The sequence below is a fragment of the Perognathus longimembris genome, chromosome 12 (assembly GCF_023159225.1).
Source record: "Perognathus longimembris pacificus isolate PPM17 chromosome 12, ASM2315922v1, whole genome shotgun sequence".
NCBI lineage: Eukaryota > Metazoa > Chordata > Mammalia > Rodentia > Heteromyidae > Perognathus > Perognathus longimembris.
In genome coordinates this window covers 8,914,682-8,921,690 of record NC_063172.1, presented here as the reverse complement: position 1 = coordinate 8,921,690, position 7,009 = coordinate 8,914,682, and positions in this window count along the sequence as shown.

Sequence of the window (7,009 nt, the reverse complement as noted above, 5' to 3'; positions counted from 1 at the left end):
AGGCTTTCTATACTAACTTTCCTCTTTACATTTCCTGGGGCTTCTTTGCTGCTAGAGTTTTAAACTGTCTACATTTTCTTTTCCTCTGGTTTGTGGAATCCAGTTTATCTCAACTACTTCAAGGCAATTTACTGTGACTCCACCCACAGGCTGTTGGGGAAAACAAAGATGGGGCCAGGGTCAGTCCAATGGGACTGCTGCTCCTAAGAAACCAGACCAGAGCCAAATACCATGAGTTACTATTTTAAGGTGGATTTCTCCAGTTTCCAGTGCCTCTAAGTGCCTAAGGTTGGCCAGTGGCATCTGGGAGGGCTCCATGAAGATGCCCCCAGCAGTTTAAATCTCTGTCCAGTTACCTTGGTAACTGGCACACCTGATGGCAGTTCCTGGTTCCTTCTTAAGCACACTAGCTTTTGTAGGCTGGCACAACACTGAATGTCATGACAGCTTTAGGCAATGTCCTTTGGCCATAATTTTTCCAGGGCAATAATTTTCAGTAATCAGATATTTCCAATAAGGCTAAGATTATTATTTTTTAATCCAACATAGAAGGCTTGGCCTATAACCATTTCTCACAAGTGCAGTCTCTATACATTTGTTACCTCTGTTTTCCATGCCTCTAGTTTATCCTGTCTCATCTTCCCAAAAACAATTCTGGTCCCTTGGTCCTAGAGGGGGGCTGATGGGCGAAGATCATCCATCTTCTGTAACTTCTTCAGGCTGACTCAGGGGCGTTGACCTTACCTAGCCACGAACCTATAACCTTAGTCTACTTTGCCAAGGGGCTGCAGGATCAAATGTCCATTAGGAGCTTTACTCCAAACTGGAAATTACATTCAACATTTAACTTTCAACTATACGGACTTCTTTTGGGGCTTCAGCAGTGTAGCCTTTTAACATTCTAGTTTATAAAAGCTTTTTCCTGACTGGCTGGGGAACTGAGCTCTGATGACCTAAAACACTGCTTACATTACCTTTGCAGGCCTTTAACAGATCTCAATAAGGACACAATCTCAGGTCTACAAGCTTTCTTTCCTGAACAGATGTCCCAGCTCAAAATTCACTGCCACTTAGGGCTTTGAGCAGATGCAGGGGGTTGGGATTTTTAAACTATCCCCCATTTAACAATGGGTAGCTTTACTACCCACTATCACAGATGACTGGCAAGTTCCTGTCCAGTTACAAAGTAGATAGACATGGGCAATAAAAGGCATGCTTACCAACTATTCTTCTAGGACCTCCTGGCTCTGATTAACTTTTGAAAGGCCAAACAGGAGTGACTCTAAGATCTGACACCATCTCTGCCATCCAACCAGTGGCTTACTGCCTCTGGATGCTCCATCACTTTTGTCCCAGGAGTGACTTTTCCATGCTGGTGTAAATGCACCTTCGGCATTTCTCTTGGTCTGTCACTGGACTTGGACTCAGGGCCTGAGTGCTGTCCCTCAGCTCTCCAGCTCAAGACTAGCACCCTACCACTTGGAGCCTCAAAAAGACTCACGACTCTGTTCCCAGCACTTCTGCTGGCCAACTGGACACGAAGACTCTCACAGGGACCTTTCTCTGCCCGGCTGGCTTTGAACCGCAGATTTCAGATCAATGAGTCTTACAAGAGGCCAGTTTACTCCAATTAAAAGCAACAAGGTGGTCCACACAGAAGTAGTTTTTAAGCATGCTCTTACCTGGAACTTATTAAGGACCAATGTTACATCTTGACAAACTTGTAGGAATCACCCATCCTTCTCTGTGGGCCAGCTGGAAATTCTTACAAAAAAAAACCCTACAAACAAACTGAACAGCAACTAAATACTCATTTTGGTAGCCATAATTTTCCTTTTCTCAACAATCATTTAGGGCAATTTTGCTTCCAAATTTCTTATCTAGAAATGCATTCTTGATTTCCAAAGCCTTTTACTAACCTCTGGCCTTCCTCCTAACCTCTGCTTTAACATTAACACTTTAGCTTTTATCTACATTGGAAAAACTCTGAAGCTTACAGGCATTCTGAAACCAGGTACCGCCCTTTGCCTCAGGGCTGCCTGTTTTAAAAAAGCCTTTTTTTTCTTCAGTCCCAGTTACCGCATGGCATGAAGACCTTTGAACTCAAATGACAATTTTTCCTTAATGCGAGAATTATAATCGCAAAATTAGAAATACATATCCATTCAGCTTTTCAATAAATTAGTGAGAAACATTAGCCCATTTTGCCATTTCTTCCTATATACAGAGAGTTAATGAGAGTTTACTTCTATGTTGGGGTCCAGCCTTTGGACTTGATAGGGGATGGGCATCGGAGAGCGCTCCCGAGACGCCGCCCTTCCCCCAGCCCTGGGGGATGCGGAAGCAGGCCACAATTCTCTGGTTCCGGAACCAGAAGAACCGGCTTTGCACCCAGCCCCCAACTTTCTCGCCAGCCCATGCGCCCCCAGTCTCTCCCTGGCTCGGCGCTTTCGAGTGACGTTAGCTCATGAGGGGGTCATATGACAAGCCCACAGCCTATCAGCGTCCTGGCCGGTCAACTTTCCCTCTTCTCTTCCTATCATTAGCCCTTGCCCCCGCCTTAATAAATCAGATTGCTCTGGAAGCTTCTCCGAGACCCGCGTACACCTGGCTTTCTTTACTGGTAAGGAGGTGGGCAAAGCGTTCTCGTTCGGCTGCGTGCACGTGAGGTCAGTGCTGGCTCCCCTGCTCCACCCTGGCCTTACCTGCGGGCCGGGTGACCAGGGGAGAGGGTGAGAAAGGGAGTTGTGAGAAGCATAGCAGCGCCTTAGTCCCCGCGCCAGGGGAGGTGACCCGAGCCCGACACTTCTATTCCCATTAGTTTAATATATATCCTTTAAAATACTTGCCTGATTATATGTAACTTAAGATAGTTAAGAGTCTTACTATTACATCACAGTATACACATAAAATTCAGTACCTGAATCATTAAGCTGATAGCCAAAACAATTGTAACAAAAGTACTTGTATCAGTGTTCACCAGAATCACAAACACAAGAAATCCAGTCTCAGCATCTTTGCTTTTTCAATACATCCAAATTGCAAAAAAAAACACAGGAATCAAATCACATCAGGTAAATACACTTTTTAACCATTTAAAAAAACTTTTCCAATTCTTAGTACCTCTCAAGGGGCAGTTTTAGAAATTCCAGTCAAATCATTCATTTTTACCACCAGGTTTCCAAAGTTCACCTGAAAACAAAAGAGACAAAAGAAAGGCCTCCATTGGCCTGTCCTAGCGAACAGCCTATCTCCATCCTGCTCCTCAGAGCTTGATGAACTGTCTTGGTGCCGGCTTGTCCTCTTCCACCATGAATGGATCCCCCCTTATGGCTGTCCCACCACGTGGATTCCCTCCAGGGCCTGTGCCACCATGTGGGCTGGCTAAGCTGCACCTTTGCCAGATCACCCCTCACTCCTGAGGATAGGCACACAGGCCCATCCCAGGTTTTTCCTGTCCTTTCCTATTGGTCTCTGACTGAGAAATCCAAGCAGGTTTTTTTTTTAACAGTGATAAACCTTTACATCCAAATTTTTGACACTTAACCCTGATTTTTTTTAATTAAAGAAACATTTTTTTAACTATAGTTCCCCTTTAAAACAATGCAATAATCCTTTAAAGCATTTGGTAATGCCCAAACTTGATGATCATTTGAATTTAAACTTAAACTCACTCAATTTTACATCATACTACAGTCTTGAACATGTTCACACTCACACATGCACACACACATACATATTCAAAAGATCTTAAAGCACGCAAAATAAACATCGGCTGTACATTTTCCAGTGGCAAGAGATATTTTTGCCAATCTTACTCCTGCAACACCCAAATTATAAGACAAAGCTTTTAACAAATGATTTTAGCATTCTCCAGCCTCATTTTCCAGGGCTTGATAGTTTTAACAAAACATTTTAGCACACCAAATAATTTTCTGCTTAAGAAGGCTGGGTGAGGGTCCCCAGAGTTCTTCTTGCGGACACTCACACTCTGATTGTGAGCTGTCGCCTGTGCATCTTTCCAATGAGCTAAACATAAATCCAGGGGGGTAGAGGGAGTCTGTCCCATTTCATCTGTCACAATCAGGAGATACACAAAACAAAGAAGAACAGTCCAGACCACAAAGAACAATACAGGCAATTTTTCCTTCTCTGCAACACAATCTTTTCTAGTTTCCAATTGGATTTACTTTTACTTTCATTCCTAATTCACTACCAGACCTAGTCTCCGCAGTACTCAATCTCATCCTAGGCCCTTTTGCTTTCAACTTCACTTTCTCTTTTACATCAAAGCCCAATTAACCACATCATTCAGACAACTCAGAGCATTTGACATAAACCAAAACAAACATACAAAAGTGGCAAAAGTAAAAGCAGTTTGACAAATCTGGAGAAGCAATGCTGCTAAGAAAAGGAAGGGAGGAAAATTCCACTGGGGACATAAAGAGAAAGAGAAGGAGTCACTCCTGGAAGTCTTCTGTTTGCCACGTTCTCAGTTCAGTCCCCGTGCCTAGGAGGAATTTCTGCCGCCAGTGTGGAGGAGATTAGACACACACACAGACCACATGCAAAACACATAAAGGAACTAAATATGCCATAAACAATCTACTAATTTATAAACTGATGGCACCAACAAACACAGGACAAGATAACAAAACAGGTTATGCAGGTTTGACACAAAAGAGACTGTCAGAATCACAAATGACACAGAAACGACAGCGAAGAGACTGTCAGATCACAAACAACACAGACGACAGCGCTGCGCGGTGAGGTCACTCCCCGCTGCCTGTGGGTGGCTTGGGCTGGCCGCGCGTCCACCCCTGTCGGTGGCTGCAGGTCAGGACTTGGGGCTGATGCGTCTGTGTCCTGGGCTGCTGGCGCCGGCAAGCGGGGGTACAGAGGAAAGATTTCAGCCTCCTCGGAGCCTCCCTGGAACACTGGGGGATTTTCTTCTCCACGATCTTCCTGCAAAGAGACTATGGAGGACTTGGGGGGTCCTTCTAGTGGGCTAAAGTCAAGTCCAGGGGAGTGGAAGGGATGTTCCCCATTGTCCGTCTGTCAGTCAGGCGCAGCGCAATATAGAAACACACAAAGATAATCAAAGGCACAAAGAACTGACAACACCTACAGACAAATTTTGCAGATAGCTGCAGCTTACAGAGTGGGTCATGTCTCTCCTGCCCCTGTAAAGAGGCAGACCACATGGCCTCGAGACTGTTTCTCTCCTGTTCCTGTGTAGGAGTGAGCCAGACAATCCCGAATACCAAGCAGACTGGGCGGGCGCCTGTCAAAAGGCCTTCCTGGTCAGTCACTTCAGGTTGGTAGTGGGAAGCTCCCTGAGCCTCCTTTGGAGGGCCTGAGGCGTCCCCCAAGTTCTCCAGGACTGCCATACAAGCGCGTCCGCTAAGGCTGGTCCCTCACTACCCAGATTCAGGTTCAGGCGGCTGGCCAAAACAGAAAACGAAAATACAGGACACACAGACACAGACACACAAAATGAACAGCACTGTTTCTTACCTTAGGGGTCTGGGATCTTGGGGGTCTTTGTGGTATCCCGGATGAGCCCCCAACTGTAATGCCCAAGTTGTGAGACAACCACCAAGAAAACCACTGAGAGCCAGATGTTCCGAAATGCAAAAGGCTTTAATCAGGCGGGCTGCAGCTTGGACCTCGTCCTACACTCTTGACGCAGCAGAGGTTAGGAGGAAGGCCCTAGCTGAAATTTTACAGGGCTTATAAAGGCAAAAACCACAAAATTACAGCAACCAGGTGTTTAAGCAAGATTGGGTACGGGTACAAATCTGATTGGCTCGGGGCTAGGGACATTCCAGGGTGGTTAGAGTTAGCAGGGAGTTTCCAAACCGGTTGGGTCCTGATAAGCTGTTCTGCTAGGTGGGGTAATTGGTGGTCTGGGGGTGCTCACAGGACCTGTTTATCTTAGGCTAGCTTAGTCATTTCCTGGAATTTATGTGAGCCTAAAGTCAGCCATAGTACAGAATGGAGCCTGACTTCAAAATGGCTTCAGTCTGGCTCTTCAACATATGAAACTGTAACCCCTCTGGTTCATCACTTTGACAATAAATAATTATTTTTAAAAAGTCAGAAAACTGAGTCACAAGAGTATTAGAATAAAGAAAGAGCAGAAAGCGAACTCAATAGACCAGATCAACTTCGATGGAAAGTTGAAGAGGGCTACCCCGGTAACCTGAAGGGAGCCAGGAGACAGGAGGCCAACTGGAGATGGGCATGGTGGGGCTTAAGTAGGGCCCCGGGTGGGGATGGGGTGGAAGGTAGCTGGAGAGTGGCAAAGAATTCTGGGATGTGCCTTGAGAGCCCAGGGAGAGTTCATGGAAATGGCTTGCCATGGCCTGGTTCTGGGAGCCTATTGTGAAGGTTAATGGATTGGCCAGGTGTGGTCTGCTTGGGGGTGGGGCGGGGTGGGGGGTGGGGGGTGGCTATCACGTTTAAGACTCCTGGCTAGAGAGTGGGCTGGGGAATCTCAGGAAAGATCCCCTGGGGGGAGGGTAGTCAGTTGCCCAAGTCCTGGGAGCAATATTGAAGTATGAGAATAAAGCAGATTCCCATCAAAAATAGTCAGCACAAAGCTGGAATGGGGGTGTGACTCAAGTGGCAGAGCACCTCCAGAGATGGGGTGGGTGAATCTCTGCTTGAGGCCTCCCAATTTACAGTAATTTGACATAGAAGCCTTGCTGCTTACTAACTATACAAACTTTATGATCCTTTGCTGTCTGTTTATCACAATATTCACGGCATCCTCAAAGCCAGGGACCAAGGTTGGGACACAGGAGACAGTGGGAGCCTTTTGTTGTATCCTGGCCACCGAGGACTCGAACTCATGACAATCAAATCACCAGCACTCAGTCAATAGGGCTAGGAGTCTTTATTTAGCTGTGCAAAGTGTCTGCTCTCCACCATTGGGATGGTAAAGAACAGCCATGATCCACCGCGGGGCTGGGTTTTTAAAGGTAGAAGCTATGCATTCTAGAGC